We start from the raw sequence: 17,881 nt of genomic DNA on the forward strand, positions 1-17,881 counted from the left end.
TTACTAAAACTCTCCCCACTTGGAGAGTCAGCGCCTTTAACCTCCTCTTTGGCCCAGTTTGCAATTTCTGTGGAAGATGAACAGGAATAGCGAGAACCAATGAGAGACTAGCTGGAGGTGTCTGGACGGACAAATTTAACTCTCATTTCCCACCAGGAAGAGGAAATAACCAAAGGCTCAGTGTGCCATGCCGGAACCAGATTAGGGCCTGAAGCCATCCTGCAGTGTTGCGGCCAGCTCACAAGAAAGCGAGTTGAAGAAAGGAGCTCAGGGGCACTGTAATTCACAAACCTGCAGAGTTATAAATGACAGCTATCGTCCAAAAATATACTGAAGTAAGGCTGCCAAGAGGACTTGAAAGCGGGGCAGAATTGCAGGAAACCGATTTCAGGAGGTAGACTGGAATTGCATTGAAAGCATAGGAAAAGAGGCAGAACGTACACAATGATGCACTTGGCCAAAAAGGGCGTATGCGTTTTTTCCTGAATATATTCAGGAAAAAACGCATACGCCCTTTTTGGCCAACCAAGCAAGCTTGCAAAGGAAATCTGCACTACAATGAAGTCTCACTTCCCCCCGGTCAAAAGGGCCATCTGAAAAAAGTGTAAAATCCAGAAAGGCAGGACAGGCCATGGAGAACTGGGAGCCTTGTTATGCTGATGGGCGGGATGTAAATTGCCAACAGACACTCGGGAGAAGTGTATGGTGTTTCCTGAAACATCTAAAAAACAAAGCAACAGAGCCTAGGGCACTTCCACTTATGGTCCTATAGCTTAGGGAAATTAAAATCAAAAAGACACAGCCACCCCAAAGTTTGGGATGCCTCTGTTTACAAGAACCTCGTTTACCGTACAAGTTCAGTATCACAGAAAGTGAAAAATGGATAAAGAACTTGTGGTACTTACGTACAATGCAGTATCACTCAGCAATGAAATCTATGTCATCAGGCCCGTAGCAGCATAATGAGTGGATTCAGGTACGATGATTCTAACTGAAATAAGTCACACAGAAAAAGAAACATCATAAGATATCAGTAATACACGGAATGTAAACTTGGCTACACAGGAACTGAATTCCAAAACAGAACAGGGTCTCAAATTTAGAAAACCAACTTATGCTTGCTTAAGGGGAAAGGTGAGTTGGGGTGCTGCATAAAACCAGAGATTGAAATGAGCACAGATAAAGTTCCTTAAGCCAAATATGGAATAGACAAGAGCTACTCCTTGCTCAACGAAATGGACTCAACACCCCATATTAAACGCGTAAGAATGTACCTGACTAGTAAGTATCTTAAAACCTATGGATTGCTATGTCTCCAAAAGAGAATCAAGCGTGTGTACAGGGGCATAAACGCAGCAGTGATAGGATTGGAGAGGTTCGGTGAGCAAATGAAGACCCTTTGAAGTCATACTGCATGGTACCCATACCAGGGCTTTCAACTACCCAGGTTTAAGGTATTCTTCCTTCAGCTAAAACATGCATGTGGAACCCAGAGTATGATCAACCGTGTGAACGGGAGACGTGTTCAAATAAGTCTCAGTTTTCCTCCCCTGGTACTCGGGTGCAACATTCCAGACGCTTTACTAAAACTCTCCCCACTTGGAGAGTCAGCCCCTTTAACCTCCTGTTTGGCCCAGTTTGCAATTTCTGTGGAAGATGAACAGGAATAGCGAGAACCAATGAGAGACTAGCTGGAGGTGTCTGGACGGACAAATTTAACTCTCATTTCCCAACAGGAAGAGGAAATAACCAAAGGCTCAGTGTGCCATGCCGGAACCAGATTAGGGCCTGAAGCCATCCTGCGGTGTTGCGGCCAGCTCACAAGAAAGCGAGTTGAAGAAAGGAGCTCAGGGGCACTGTAATTCACAAACCTGCAGAGTTATAAATGACAGCTATCGTCCAAAAATATACTGAAGTAAGGCTTCCAAGAGGACTTGAAAGCGGGGCAGAATTGCAGGAAACCGATTTCAGGAGGTAGACTGGAATTGCATTGAAAGCAGAGGAGAAGAGGCAGAACGTCCACAATGATGCACTTGGCCAAAAAGGGCGTATGCGTTTTTTCCTGAATATATTCAGGAAAAAACGCATACGCCCTTTTTGGCCAACCAAGCAAGCTTGCAAAGGAAATCTGCACTACAATGAAGTCTCACTTCCCCCCGGTCAAAAGGGCCATCTGAAAAAAGTGTAAAATCCAGAAAGGCAGGACAGGCCATGTAGAACTGGGAGCCTTGTTATGCTGATGGGCGGGATGTAAATTGCCAACAGACACTGGGGAGAAGTGTATGGTGTTTCCTGAAACATATAAAAAACAAAGCAACAGAGCCTAGGGCACTTCCACTTATGGTCCTATAGCTTAGGGAAATTAAAATCAAAAAGACACAGCCACCCCAAAGTTTGGGATTCCTCTGTTTACAAGAACCTCGTTTACCGTACAAGTTCAGTATCACAGAAAGTGAAAAATGTATAAAGAACTTGTGGTACTTACGTACAATGCAGTATCACTCAGCAATGAAATCTATGTCATCAGGCCCGTTGCAGCATAATGAGTGGATTCAGGTACGATGATTCTAACTGAAATAAGTCACACAGAAAAAGAAACATCATAAGATATCACTAATACACGGAATGTAAACTTGGCTACACAGGAACTGAATTCCAAAACAGAACAGGGTCTCAAATTTAGAAAACCAACTTATGCTTGCTTAAGGGGAAAGGTGAGTTGGGGTGCTGCATATAACCAGAGATTGAAATGAGCACAGATAAAGTTCCTTAAGCCAAATATGGAATAGACAAGAGCTACTCCTTGCTCAACGAAATGGACTCAACACCGCATATTAAACGCCTAAGAATGTACCTGACTAGTAAGTATCTTAAAACCTATGGATTGCTATGTCTCCTAAAGAGAAGCAAGCATGTGTACAGGGGCACAAACGCAGCAGTGATAGGATTGGAGAGGTTCGGTGAGGAAATGAAGACCGTTTGAAGTCATATTCCATGGTACCCATTCCACGGGTTTCAACTACCCAGGTTTAAGGTATTCTTCCTTCAGCTAAAACATGCATGTGGAACCTAGAGTATGATCAACCATGTGATCGGGAGACGTGTTCAAATATGTCTCAGTTTTCGTACCCTGGTACTCGGGTGCCACATTCCAGACGCTTTACTAACACTCTCCCGACTTGGAGAGTCAGTCCCTTTAACCTCCTGTTTGGCCCAGTTTGCAATTTCTGCGGAAGATGAACAGGAATAGCGAGAACCAATGAGAGACTAGCTGGAGGTGTCTGGACGGGCAAATTTAACTCTCATTTCCCACCAGGAAGAGGAATTAACCAAAGGCTCAGCGTGCTGTGCCGGAACCAGATTAGGGCCTGAAGCCATCCTGCGGTGTTGCGGCCAGCTCACAAGAAAGCGAGTTGAAGAAAGGAGCTCAGGGTCACTGTAATTCACAAACCTGCAGAGTTATAAATGACAGCTATCGTCCAAAAATATACTGAAGTAAGGCTGCCAAGAGGACTTGAAAGCGGGGCAGAATTGCAGGAAACCGATTTCAGGAGGTAGACTGGAATTGCATTGAAAGCATAGGAAAAGAGGCAGAACGTCCACAATGATGCACTTGGCCAAAAAGGGCGTATGCGTTTTTTCCTGAATATATTCAGGAAAAAACGCATACGCCCTTTTTGGCCAACCAAGCAAGCTTGCAAAGGAAATCGGCACTACAATGAAGTCTCACTTCCCCCCGGTCAAAAGGGCCATCTGAAAAAAGTGTAAAATCCAGAAAGGCAGGACAGGCCATGGAGAACTGGGAGCCTTGTTATGCTGATGGGCGGGATGTAAATTGCCAACAGACACTCGGGAGAAGTGTATGGTGTTTCCTGAAACATCTAAAAAACAAAGCAACAGAGCCTAGGGCACTTCCACTTATGGTCCTATAGCTTAGGGAAGTTAAAATCAAAAAGACACAGCCACCCCAAAGTTTGGGACGCCTCTGTTTACAAGAACCTCGTTTACCGTACAAGTTCAATATCACAGAAAGTGAAAAATGGATAAAGAATTGTGGTACTTACGTACAATACAGTATCACTCAGCAATGAAATCTATGTCATCAGGCCCATAGCAGCATAATGAGTGGATTCAGGTACGATGATTCTAACTGAAATAAGTCACACAGAAAAAGAAACATCATAAGATATCACTAATACATGGAATGTAAACTTGGCTACACAGGAACTGAATTCCAAAACAGAACAGGGTCTCAAATTTAGAAAACCAACTTATGCTTGCTTAAGGGGAAAGGTGAGTTGGGGTGCTGCATAAAACCAGAGATCGAAATGAGCACAGATAAAGTTCCTTAAGCCAAATATGGAATAGACAAGAGTTACTCCTTGCTCAACGAAATGGACTCAACACCCCATATTAAACGCCTAAGAATGTACCTGACTCGTAAGTATCTTAAAACCTATGGATTGTGATGTCTCCGAAAGAGAATCAAGCATGTGTACAGGGGCATAAACGCAGCAGTGATAGGATTGGAGAGGTTCGGTGAGCAAATGAAGACCCTTTGAAGTCATATTGCATGGTACCCATTCCACGGGTTTCAACTACCCAGGTTTAAGGTATTCTTCCTTTAGCTAAAACATGCATGTGGAACCTAGAGTATGATCAACCATGTGATCGGGAGACGTGTTCAAATATGTCTCAGTTTTCGTACCCTGGTACTCGGGTGCAACATTCCAGACACTTTACTAACACTCTCCTGACTTGCAGAGTCAGTCACTTTAAACTCCTGTTTGGCCCAGTTTGCAATTTCTGCGGAAGATGAACAGGAATAGCGAGAACCAATGAGAGACTAGCTGGAGGTGTCTGGACGGGCAAATTTAACTCTCATTTCCCACCAGGAAGAGGAATTAACCAAAGGCTCAGCGTGCCGTGCCGGAACCAGATTAGGGCCTGAAGCCATCCTGCGGTGTTGCGGCCAGGTCACAAGAAAGCGAGTTGAAGAAAGGAGCTCAGGGGCACTGTAATTCACAAACTTGCAGAGTTATAAATGACAGCTATCGTCCAAAAATATACTGAAGTAAGGCTGCCAAGAGGACTTGAAAGCGGGGCAGAATTGCAGGAAACCGATTTCAGGAGGTAGACTGGAATTGCATTGAAAGCATAGGAAAAGAGGCAGAACGTCCACAATGATGCACTTGGCCAAAAAATGCGTATGCGTTTTTTCCTGAATATATTCAGGAAAAAACGCATACGCCCTTTTTGGCCAACCAAGCAAACTTGCAAAGGAAATCTGCACTACATGAAGTCTCACTTCCCCCCGGTCAAAAGGGCCATCTGAAAAAAGTGTAAAATCCAGAAAGGCAGGACAGGCCATGGAGAACTGGGAGCCTTGTTATGCTGATGGGCGGGATGTAAATTGCCAACAGACACTTGGGAGAAGTGTATGGTGTTTCCTGAAACATCTAAAAAACACAGCAACAGAGCCTAGGGCACTTCCACTTATGGTCCTATAGCTTAGGGAAATTAAAATCAAAAAGACACAGCCACCCCAAAGTTTGGGACGCCTCTGTTTACAAGAACCTCGTTTACAGTACAAGTTCAACATCGCAGAAAGTGAAAAATGGATAAAAAAGTTGTGGTATTTACTTACAAAGCAATATCACTCAGCAATGAAATCTATGTCATCAGGCCCTTAGCAGCACAATGAGTGGATTCAGGTATGATGATTCAAACTGAAATAAGTCACACAGAAAAAGAAACATCATAAGATATCAGTAATACACGGAATGTAAACTTGGCTACACAGGAACTGAATTACAGAACAGAACAGGGTCTCAAATTTAGAAAACCAACTTATGCTTGCTTAAGGGGAAAGGTGAGTTGGGGTGCTGCATAAAACGAGAGATTGAAATGAGCACAGATAAAGTTCCTTAAGCCAAATATGGAATAGACAAGAGCTACTCCTTGCTCAACGAAATGGACTCAACACCGCATATTAAACGCCAAAGAATATACCTGACTAGTAAGTATCTTAAAACCTATGGATTGCGATGTCTCCGAGAGAGAATCAAGCATGTGTACAGGGGCATAAACGCAGCAGTGATAGGATTGGAGAGGTTCGGTGAGCAAATGAAGACCCTTTGAAGTCATATTGCATGGTACCCATTCCACGGGTTTCAACTACCCAGGTTTAAGGTATTCTTCCTTCAGCTAAAACATGCATGTGGAACCTAGAGTATGATCAACCATGTGATCGGGAGACGTGTTCAAATATGTCTCAGTTTTCGTACCCTGGTACTCGGGTGCAACATTCCAGACGCTTTACTAACACTCTCCTGACTTGGAGAGTCAGTCCCTTTAACCTCCTGTTTGGCCCAGTTTGCAATTTCTGCGGAAGATGAACAGGAATAGCGAGAACCAATGAGAGACTAGCTGGAGGTGTCTGGACGGGCAAATTTAACTCTCATTTCCCACCAGGAAGAGGCATTAACCAAAGGCTCAGCGTGCCGTGCCGGAACCAGATTAGGGCCTGAAGCCATCCTGCGGTGTTGCGGCCAGCTCACAAGAAAGCGAGTTGAAGAAAGGAGCTCAGGGGCACTGTAATTCACAAACCTGCAGAGTTATAAATGACAGCTATCGTCCAAAAATATACTGAAGTAACGCTGCCAAGAGGACTTGAAAGTGGGGCAGAATTGCAGGAAACCGATTTCAGGAGGTAGACTGGAATTGCATTGAAAGCATAGGAAAAGAGGCAGAACGTCCACAATGATGCACTTGGCCAAAAAGGGCGTATGCGTTTTTTCCTGAATATATTCAGGAAAAAACCATACACCCTTTTTGGCCAAGCAAGCAAACTTACAAAGAAATCTGCACTACAATGAAGTCTCACTTCCCCCCGGTCAAAAGGGTCATCTGAAAAAAGTGTAAAATCCAGAAAGGCAGGACAGGCCATGGAGAACTGGGAGCCTTGTTATGCTGATGGGCGGGATGTAAATTGCCAACAGACACTCGGGAGAAGTGTATGGTGTTTCCTGAAACATCTAAAAAACAAAGCAACAGAGCCTAGGGCACTTCCACTTATGGTCCTATAGCTTAGGGAAATTAAAATCAAACAGACACAGCCTCCCCAAAGTTTGGGACGCCTCTGTTTACAAGAACCTCGTTTACCGTACAAGTTCAATATCACAGAAAGTGAAAAATGGATAAAGAACTTGTGGTACTTACGTACAATGCAGTATCACTCAGCAATGAAATCTGTCATCAGGCCCGTAGCAGCATAATGAGTGGATTCAGGTACGATGATTCTAACTGAAATAAGTCACACAGAAAAAGAAACATCATAAGATATCAGTAATACACGGAATGTAAACTTGGCTACACAGGAACAGAATTCCAAAACAGAACAGGGTCTCAAATTTAGAAAACCAACTTATGCTTGCTTAAGGGGAAAGGTGAGTTGGGGTGCTGCATAAAACCAGAGATTGAAATGAGCACAGATAAAGTTCCTTAAGCCAAATATGGAATAGACAAGAGCTACTCCTTGCTCAACGAAATGGACTCAACACCCCATATTAAACGCCTAAGAATGTACCTGACTAGTATCTTAAAACCTATGGATTGCTATGTCTCCGAAAGAGAATCAAGCGTGTGTACAGGGGCATAAACGCAGCAGTGATAGGATTGGAGAGGTTCGGTGAGCAAATGAAGACCGTTTGAAGTCATATTGCATGGTACCCATTCCACGGGTCTCAACTCTCCAGGTTTAAGGTATTCTTCCTTCAGCTAAAACATGCATGTGGAACCCAGAGTATGATCAACCGTGTGAACGGGAGACGTGTTCAAATATGTCTCAGTTTTCCTCCCCTTGTACTCGGGTGCAATATTCCAGACGCTTTACTAACACTCTGCCCACTTGGAGAGTCAGCGCCTTTAACCTCCTGTTTGGCCCAGTTTGCAATTTCTGCGGAAGATGAACAGGAATAGGGAGAACCAATGAGAGACTAGCTGGAGGTGTCTGGACGGGCAAATTTAACTCTCATTTCCCACCAGGAAGAGGAAATAACCAAAGGCTCAGCGTGCCGTGCCGGAACCAGATTAGGGCCTGAAGCCATCCTGCGGTGTTGCGGCCAGCTCAAAAGAAAGCGAGATGAAGAAAGGATCTCAGGGGCACTGTAATTCACAAACATGCAGAGTTATAAATGACAGCTATCGTCCAAAAATATACTGAAGTAAGGCTGCCAAGAGGACTTGAAAGCGGGGCAGAATTGTAGGAAACCGATTTCAGGAGGTAGACTGGAATTGCATTGAAAGCATAGGAAAAGAGGCAGAACGTCCACAATGATGCACTTGGCCAAAAAGGGCGTATGCGTTTTTTCCTGAATATATTCAGGAAAAAACGCATACGCACTTTTTGGCCAACCAAGCAAGCTTGCAAAGGAAATCTGCACTACAATGAAGTCTCACTTCCCCCACCCCCCCCCCCCCCCCCCCCGTCAAAAGGGCCATCTGAAAAAAGTGTAAAATCCAGAAAGGCAGGACAGGCCATGGAGAACTGGGAGCCTTGTTATGCTGATGGGCGGGATGTAAATTGCCAACAGACACTCCGGAGAAGTGTATGGTGTTTCCTGAAACATCTAAAAAACAAAGCAACAGAGCCTAGGGCACTTCCACTTATGGTCCTATAGCTTAGGGAAATTTAAATCAAAAAGACACAGCCACCCCAAAGTTTGGGAAACCTCTGTTTACAAGAACCTCATTTACAGTACAAGTTCAACATCGCAGAAAGTGAAAAATGGATAAAGAAGTTGTGGTATTTACTTACAAAGCAATATCACTCAGCAATGAAATCTATGTCATCAGGCCCTTAGCAGCACAATGAGTGGATTCAGGTATGATGATTCAAACTGAAATAAGTCACACAGAAAAAGAAACATCATAAGATATCACTAATACACGGAATGTTAACTTGGCTACACAGGAACTGAATTACAGAACAGAACAGGGTCTCAAAGTTAGAAAACCAACTTATGCTTGCTTAAGGGGAAAGGTGAGTTGGGGTGCTGCATAAAACCAGAGATTGAAATGAGCACAGATAAAGTTCCTTAAGCCAAATATGGAATAGACAAGAGCTACTCCTTGCTCACCGACATGGACTCAACACTGCATATTAAACGCCTAAGAATGTACCTGACTACTAAGTATCTTAAAACCTATGGATTGCTATGTCTCCGAAAGAGAATCAAGCATGTGTACAGGGGCATAAACGCAGCAGTGATAGGATTGGAGAGGTTCGGTGAGCAAATAAATACCCTTTGAAGTCATATTGCATGGTACCCATTCCACGGGTCTCAACACTCCAGTTTTAAGGTATTCTTCCTTCAGCTAAAACATGCATGTGGAACCCAGAGTATGATCAACCGTGTGATCGGGAGACGTGTTCAAATATGTCTCAGTTTTCGTACCCTGGTACTCGGGTGCAACATTCCAGACGCTTTACTAACACTCTCCCCACTTGGAGAGTCAGCGCCTTTAACCTCCTGTTTGGCCCAGTTTGCAATTTCTGCGGAAGATGAACAGGAATAGGGAGAACCAATGAGAGACTAGCTGGAGGTGTCTGGACGGGCAAATTTAACTCTCATTTCCCACCAGGAAGAGGAATTAACCAAAGGCTCAGCGTGCCGTGCCGGAACCAGATTAGGGCCTGAAGCCATCCTGCGGTGTTGCGGCCAGCTCAAAAGAAAGCGAGATGAAGAAAGGATCTCAGGGGCACTGTAATTCACAAACATGCAGAGTTATAAATGACAGCTATCGTCCAAAAATATACTGAAGTAAGGCTGCCAAGAGGACTTGAAAGCGGGGCAGAATTGTAGGAAACCGATTTCAGGAGGTAGACTGGAATTGCATTGAAAGCATAGGAAAAGAGGCAGAACGTCCACAATGATGCACTTGGCCAAAAAGGGCGTATGCGTTTTTTCCTGAATATATTCAGGAAGAAACGCATACGCCCTTTTTGGCCAACCAAGCAAACTTGCAAAGGAAATCTGCACTACAATGAAGTCTTACTTCCCCCCGGTCAAAAGGGCCATCTAAAAAAAGTGTAAAATCCAGAAAGTCAGGACAGGCCATGGAGAACTGGGAGCCTTGTTATGCTGATGGGCGGGATGTAAATTGCCAACAGACACTCCGGAGAAGTGTATGGTGTTTCCTGAAACATCTAAAAAACAAAGCAACAGAGCCTAGGGCACTTCCACTTATGGTCCTATAGCTTAGGGAAGTTAAAATCAAAAAGACACAGCCACCCCAAAGTTTGGGACGCCTCTGTTTACAAGAACCTCGTTTACCGTACAAGTTCAATATCACAGAAAGTGAAAAATGGATAAAGAACTTGTGGTACTTACGTACAATGCAGTATCACTCAGCAATGAAATCTATGTCATCAGGCCCGTAGCAGCATAATGAGTGGATTCAGGTACGATGATTCTAACTGGAATAAGTCACACAGAAAAAGAAACATCATAAGATATCAGTAATACACAGAATGTAAACTTGGCTACACAGGAACTGAATTCCAAAACAGAACAGGTTCTCAAATATAGAAAAGCAACTTATGCTTGCTTAAGGGGAAAGGTGAGTTGGGGTGCTGCATAAAACCATAGATCGAAATGAGCACAGATAAATTTCCTTAAGCCAAATATGGAATAGACAAGAGCTACTGCTTGCTCAACGAAATGGACTCAACACCCCATATTAAACGCCTAAGAATGTACCTGACTAGTAAGTATCTTAAAACCTATGGATTGCTATGTGTCCGAAAGAGAATCAAGCGTGTGTACAGGGGCATAAACGCAGCAGTGATAGGATTGGAGAGGTTCGGTGAGCAAATGAAGACCCTTTGAAGTCATATTGCATGATACCCATTACACGGGTCTCAACTCTCCAGGTTTAAGGTATTCTTCCTTCAGCTAAAACATGCATGTGGAACCCAGAGTATGATCAACAGTGTGAACGGGAGACATGTTCAAATATGTCTCAGTTTTCCTCCCCTGGTACTCGGGTGCAACATTCCAGACGCTTTACTAACACTCTCCCCACTTGGACAGTCAGCGCCTTTAATCTCCTTTTTGGCCCAGTTTGCAATTTCTGCGGAAGATGAACAGGAATAGGGAGAACCAATGAGAGACTAGCTGGAGGTGTCTGGACGGGCAAATTTAACTCTCATTTCCCACCAGGAAGAGGAAATAACCAAAGGCTCAGCGTGCCGTGCCGGAGCCAGATTACGGCCTGAAGCCATCCTGCGGTGTTGCGGGCAGCTCAAAAGAAAGCGAGTTGAAGAAACGAGCTCAGGGGCACTGTAATTCACAAACCTGCAGAGTTATAAATGACAGCTATCGTCCAAAAATATACTGAAGTAAGGCTGCCAAGAGGACTTGAAAGCAGGGCAGAATTGCAGGAAACCGATTTCAGGAGGTAGACTGGAATTGCATTGAAAGCCTAGGAAAAGAGGCAGAACGTCCACTATGATGCACTTGGCCAAAAAGCGCGTATGCGTTTTTTCCTGAATATATTCAGGAAAAAACGCATACGCCCTTTTTGGCCAACCAAGCAAGCTTGCAAAGGAAATCTGCACTACAATGAAGTCTCACTTCCCCCCAGTCAAAAGTGCCATCTGAAAAAAGTGTAAAATCCAGAAAGGCAGGACAGGCCATGGAGAACTGGGAGCCTTGTTATGCTGATGGGTGGGATGTAATTTGCCAACAGACACTCGGGAGAAGTGTATGGTGTTTCCTGAAACATCTAAAAAACAAAGCAACAGAGCCTAGGGCACTTCCACTTATGGTCCTATAGCTTAGGGAAATTAAAATCCAAAAGACACAGCCACCCCAAAGTTTGGGACGCCTCTGTTTACAAGAACCTCGTTTACCGTACAAGTTTAAAATCGCAGAAAGTGAAAAATGGATAAAGAAGTTGTGGTATTTACTTACAAAGCAATATCACTCAGCAATGAAATCTATGTTATCAGGCCCTTAGCAGCACAATGAGTGGATTCAGGTATGATGAGTCTAACTGAAATAAGTCACACAGAAAAAGAAACATCATAAGATATCAGTAATACACGGAATGTAAACTTGGCTACACAGGAACTGAATTACAGAACAGAACAGGGTCTCAAATTGAGAAAACCAACTTATGCTTGCTTAAGGGGAAAGGTGAGTTGGGGTGCTGCATAAAACCAGAGATCAAAATGAGCACAGATAAAGTTCCTTAAGCCAAATATGGAATAGACAAGAGCTACTCCTTGCTCAACGAAATGGACTCAACACCGCATATTAAACGCCTAAGAATGTACCTGACTAGTAAGTATCTTAAAACCTATGGATTGCTATGTCTCCGAAAGAGAATCAAGCATGTGTACAGGGGCATAAACGCAGCAGTGATAGGATTGGAGAGGTTCGGTGAGCAAATGAAGACCCTTTGAAGTCATATTGCATGGTACCCATTATACGGGTTTCAACTCTCCAGGTTTAAGGTATTCTTCCTTCAGCTAAAACATGCATGTGGAACCTAGAGTATGATCAACCATGTGATCGGGAGACGTGTTCAAATATGTCTCAGTTTTTGTACCCTGGTACTCGGGTGCAACATTCCAGACGCTTTACTAACACTCTCCCGACTTGGAGAGTCAGTCCCTTTAAACTCCTGTTTGGCCCAGTTTGCAATTTCTGCGGAAGATGAACAGGAATAGCTAGAACCAATGAGAGACTAGCTGGAGGTGTCTGGACGGGCAAATTTAACTCTCATTTCCCACCAGGAAGAGGAATTAACCAAAGGCTCAGCGTGCCGTGCCGGAACCAGATTAGGGCCTGAAGCCATCCTGCAGTGTTGCGGCCAGCTCAAAAGAAAGCGAGTTGAAGAAAGGAGCTCAGGGGCACTGTAATTCACAAACCTGCAGAGTTATAAATGACAGCTATCGTCCAAAAATATACTGAAGTAAGGCTTCCAAGAGGACTTGAAAGCGGGGCAGAATTGCAGGAAACGGATTTCAGGAGGTAGACTGGAATTGTATTGAAAGCATAGGAAAAGAGGCAGAACGTCCACAATGATGCACTAGGCCAAAAAGGGCGTATGCGTTTTTTCCTGAATATATTCAGGAAAAAACGCATACGCCCTTTTTGGCCAACCAAGCAAGCTTGCAAAGGAAATCTGCACTACAATGAAGTCTCACTTCCCCCGGTCAAAAGGGCCATCTGAAAAAAGTGTAAAGTCCAGAAAGGTAGGACAGGCCATGGAGAACTGGGAGCCTTGTTATGCTGATGGGCGAGATGTAAATTGCCAACAGACACTCGGGAGAAGTGTATGGTGTTTCCTGAAACATCTAAAAAACAAAGCAACAGAGCCTAGGGCACTTCCACTTATGGTCCTATAGCTTAGGGAAATTAAAATCAAAAAGACACAGCCACCCCAAAGTTTGGGACGCCTCTGTTTACAAGAACCTCGTTTACCGTACAAGTTTAAAATCGCAGAAAGTGAAAAATGGATAAAGAAGTTGTGGTATTTACTTACAAAGCAATATCACTCAGCAATGAAATCTATGTCATCAGGCCCTTAGCAGCACAATGAGTGGATTCAGGTATGATGAGTCTAACTGAAATAAGTCACACAGAAAAAGAAACATCATAAGATATCAGTAATACACGGAATGTAAACTTGGCTACACAGGAACTGAATTACAGAACAGAACAGGGTCTCAAATTGAGAAAACCAACTTATGCTTGCTTAAGGGTAAAGGTGAGTTGGGGTGCTGCATAAAACCAGAGATCGAAATGAGCACAGATAAAGTTCCTTAAGCCAAATATGGAATAGACAAGAGCTACTCCTTGCTCAACGAAATGGACTCAACACCGCATATTAAATGCCTAAGAATGTACCTGACTAGTAAGTATCTTAAAACCTATGGATTGCTATGTCTCCGAAAGAGAATCAAGCATGTGTACAGGGGCATAAACCCAGCAGTGATAGGATTGGAGAGGTTTGGTGAGCAAATGAAGAATCTTAGTAATCATATTGCATGGTACCCATTCCACGGGTTTCAACTACCCAGGTTTAAGGTATTCTTCCTTCAGCTAAAACATGCATGTGGAACCTAGAGTATGATCAACCATGTGATCGGGAGACGTGTTCAAATATGTCTCAGTTTTCGTACCCTGGTACTCGGGTGCAACATTCCAGACGCTTTACTAACACTCTCCTGACTTGGAGAGTCAGTCCCTTTAAACTCCTGTTTGGCCCAGTTTGCAATTTCTGCGGAAGATGAACAGGAATAGCGAGAACCAATGAGAGACTAGCTGGAGGTGTCTGGACGGGCAAATTTAACTCTCATCTCCCACCAGGAAAAGGAATTAACCAAAGGCTCTGCGTGCCGTGCCGGAACCAGATTAGGGCCTGAAGCAATCCTGCGGTGTTGCGGCCAGGTCACAAGAAAGCGAGTTGAAGAAAGGAGCTCAGGGGCACTGTAATTGACAAACCTGCAGAGTTATAAATGACAGCTATCGTCCAAAAATATACGGAAGTAAGGCTGCCAAGAGGACTTGAAAGCGGGGCAGAATTGCAGGAATCCAATTTCAGGAGGTAGACTGGAATTGCATTGAAAGCATAGGAAAAGAGGCAGAACGGCCACAATGATGTACTTGACCAAAAAGGGCGTATGCGTTTTTTCCTGAATATATTCAGGAAAAACGCATACGCACTTTTTGGCCAACCAAGCAAGCTTGCAAAGGAAATCTGCACTACAATGAAGTCTCACTTCCCCCGGTCAAAAGGGCCATCTGAAAAAAGTGTAAAATCCAGAAAGGCAGGACAGGCCATGGAGAACTGGGAGCCTTGTTATGCTAAAAGGCGGGATGTAAATTGCCAAGACACTGGGGAGTAGTGTATGCTGTTTCCTGAAACATCTAAAAAACAAAGCAACAGAGCCTAGGGCACTTCCACTTATGGTCCTATAGCTTAGGGAAATTAAAATCAAAAAGACACAGCCACCCCAAAGTTTGGGACGCCTCTGTTTACAAGAACCTCGTTTACTGTACAAGTTCAATATCACAGAAAGTGAAAAATGGATAAAGAACTGGTGGTACCTAAGTACAATGCAGTATCACTCAGCAATGAAATCTATGTCATCAGGCCCGTAGCAGCATAATGAGTGGATTCAGGTACGATGATTCTAACTGAAATAAGTCACACAGAAATAGAAACATCATAAGATATCACTAATACACGGAATGTAAACTTGGCTACACAGGAACTGAATTCCAAAACAGAACAGGTTCTCAAATTTAGAAAACCAACTTATGCTTGCTTAAGGGGAAAGGTGAGTTGGGGTGCTGCATAAAACCAGAGATTGAAATGAGCACAGATAAAGTTCCTTAAGCCAAATACGGAATAGACAAGAGCTACTCCTTGCTCAACGAAATAGACTCAACACCCCATATTAAACGCCTAAGAATGTACCTGACTAGTAAGTGTCTTAAAACCTATGGATTGCTATGTCTCCGAAAGAGAATCAAGCATGTGTACAGGGGCATAAACGCAGCAGTGACAGGATTGGAGAGTTTCGGTGAGCAAATGAAGACCCTTTGAAGTCATATTGCATGGTACCCATTCCACGGGTTTCAACTACCCAGGTTTAAGGTATTCTTCCTTCAGCTAAAACATGCATGTGGAACCTAGAGTATGATCAACCATGTGATCGGGAGACGTGTTCAAATATGTCTCAGTTTTCATACCCTGGTACTCGGGTGCAACATTCCAGACGCTTTACTAACACTCTCCCGACTTGGATAGTCAGTCCCTTTAACCTCCTGTTTGGCCCAGTTTGCAATTTCTGCGGAAGATGAACAGGAATAGCGAGAACCAATGAGAGACTAGCTGGAGGTTTCTGGACGGGCAAATTTAACTCTCATTTCCCACCAGGAAGAGGAATTAACCAAAGGCTCAGCGTGCCATGCCGGAACCAGATTAGGGCCTGAAGCCATCCTGCGGTGTTGCGGCCAGGTCACAAGAAAGCGAGTTGAAGAAAGGAGCTCAGGGGCACTGTAATTCACAAACCTGCAGAGTTATAAATGACAGCTATCGTCCAAAAATATACTGAAGTAAGGCTTCCAAGAGGACTTGAAAGCGGGGCAGAATTGCAGGAAACGGATTTCAGGAGGTAGACTGGAATTGTATTGAAAGCATAGGAAAAGAGGCAGAACGTCCACAATGATGCACTAGGCCAAAAAGGGCGTATGCGTTTTTTCCTGAATATATTCAGGAAAAAACGCATACGCCCTTTTTGGCCAACCAAGCAAGCTTGCAAAGGAAATCTGCACTACAATGAAGTCTCACTTCCCCCGGTCAAAAGGGCCATCTGAAAAAAGTGTAAAGTCCAGAAAGGTAGGACAGTCCATGGAGAACTGGGAGCCTTGTTATGCTGATGGGCGAGATGTAAATTGCCAACAGACACTCGGGAGAAGTGTATGGTGTTTCCTGAAACATCTAAAAAACAAAGCAACAGAGCCTAGGGCACTTCCACTTATGGTCCTATAGCTTAGGGAAATTAAAATCAAAAAGACACAGCCACCCCAAAGTTTGGGACGCCTCTGTTTACAAGAACCTCGTTTACCGTACAAGTTTAAAATCGCAGAAAGTGAAAAATGGATAAAGAAGTTGTGGTATTTACTTACAAAGCAATATCACTCAGCAATGAAATCTATGTCATCAGGCCCTTAGCAGCACAATGAGTGGATTCAGGTATGATGAGTCTAACTGAAATAAGTCACACAGAAAAAGAAACATCATAAGATATCAGTAATACACGGAATGTAAACTTGGCTACACAGGAACTGAATTACAGAACAGAACAGGGTCTCAAATTGAGAAAACCAACTTATGCTTGCTTAAGGGTAAAGGTGAGTTGGGGTGCTGCATAAAACCAGAGATCGAAATGAGCACAGATAAAGTTCCTTAAGCCAAATATGGAATAGACAAGAGCTACTCCTTGCTCAACGAAATGGACTCAACACCGCATATTAAATGCCTAAGAATGTACCTGACTAGTAAGTATCTTAAAACCTATGGATTGCTATGTCTCCGAAAGAGAATCAAGCATGTGTACAGGGGCATAAACCCAGCAGTGATAGGATTGGAGAGTTTTGGAGAGCAAATGAAGAATCTTAGTAATCATATTGCATGGTACCCATTCCAAGGGTTTCAACTACCCAGGTTTAAGGTATTCTTCCTTCAGCTAAAACATGCATGTGGAACCTAGAGTATGATCAACCATGTGATCGGGAGACGTGTTCAAATATGTCTCAGTTTTCGTACCCTGGTACTCGTGTGCAACATTCCAGACGCTTTACTAACACTCTCCTGACTTGGAGAGTCAGTCCCTTTAACCTCCTGTTTGGCCCAGTTTGCACTTTCTGTGGAAGATGAACAGGAATAGCGAGAACCAATGAGAGACTAGCTGGAGGTGTCTGGACGGGCAAATTTAACTCTCATTTCCCACCAGGAAAAGGAATTAACCAAAGGCTCTGCGTGCCGTGCCGGAACCAGATTAGGGCCTGAAGCAATCCTACGGTGTTGCGGCCAGGTCACAAGAAAGCGAGTTGAAGAAAGGAGCTCAGGGGCACTGTAATTGACAAACCTGCAGAGTTATAAATGACAGCTATCGTCCAAAAATATACGGAAGTAAGGTTGCCAAGAGGACTTGAAAGCGGGGCAGAATTGCAGGAAACCGATTTCAGGAGGTAGACTGGAATTGCATTGAAAGCATAGCAAAAGAGGCAGAACGTACACAATGATGCACTTGGCCAAAAAGGGCGTATGCGTTTTTTCTGGAATATATTCAGGA

At 43.8% G+C, this 17,881-nt stretch overlaps 1 long non-coding RNA gene across 3 annotated transcripts in view; it reads right to left on the reverse strand.

The window, feature by feature from the left end:
• Positions 1-17,881, reverse strand: part of LOC307178661 — a 1,149,198-nt gene that overhangs the window by 204,944 nt on the left and 926,373 nt on the right. For 2 of the 3 annotated variants that reach the window (XR_013825249.1, XR_013825250.1), the window contains one exon: positions 15,126-15,215. This is a non-coding gene — a long non-coding RNA (uncharacterized lncRNA). Of the gene's footprint in view, positions 1-4,061; positions 4,147-15,125; positions 15,216-17,881 lie in introns of those variants that run through there. The other variant, XR_013825251.1, reaches the window with a different exon arrangement.

Source organism: Stenella coeruleoalba (genome assembly GCF_951394435.1).
Source record: "Stenella coeruleoalba genome assembly, chromosome: 2".
Lineage (NCBI taxonomy): Eukaryota > Metazoa > Chordata > Mammalia > Artiodactyla > Delphinidae > Stenella > Stenella coeruleoalba.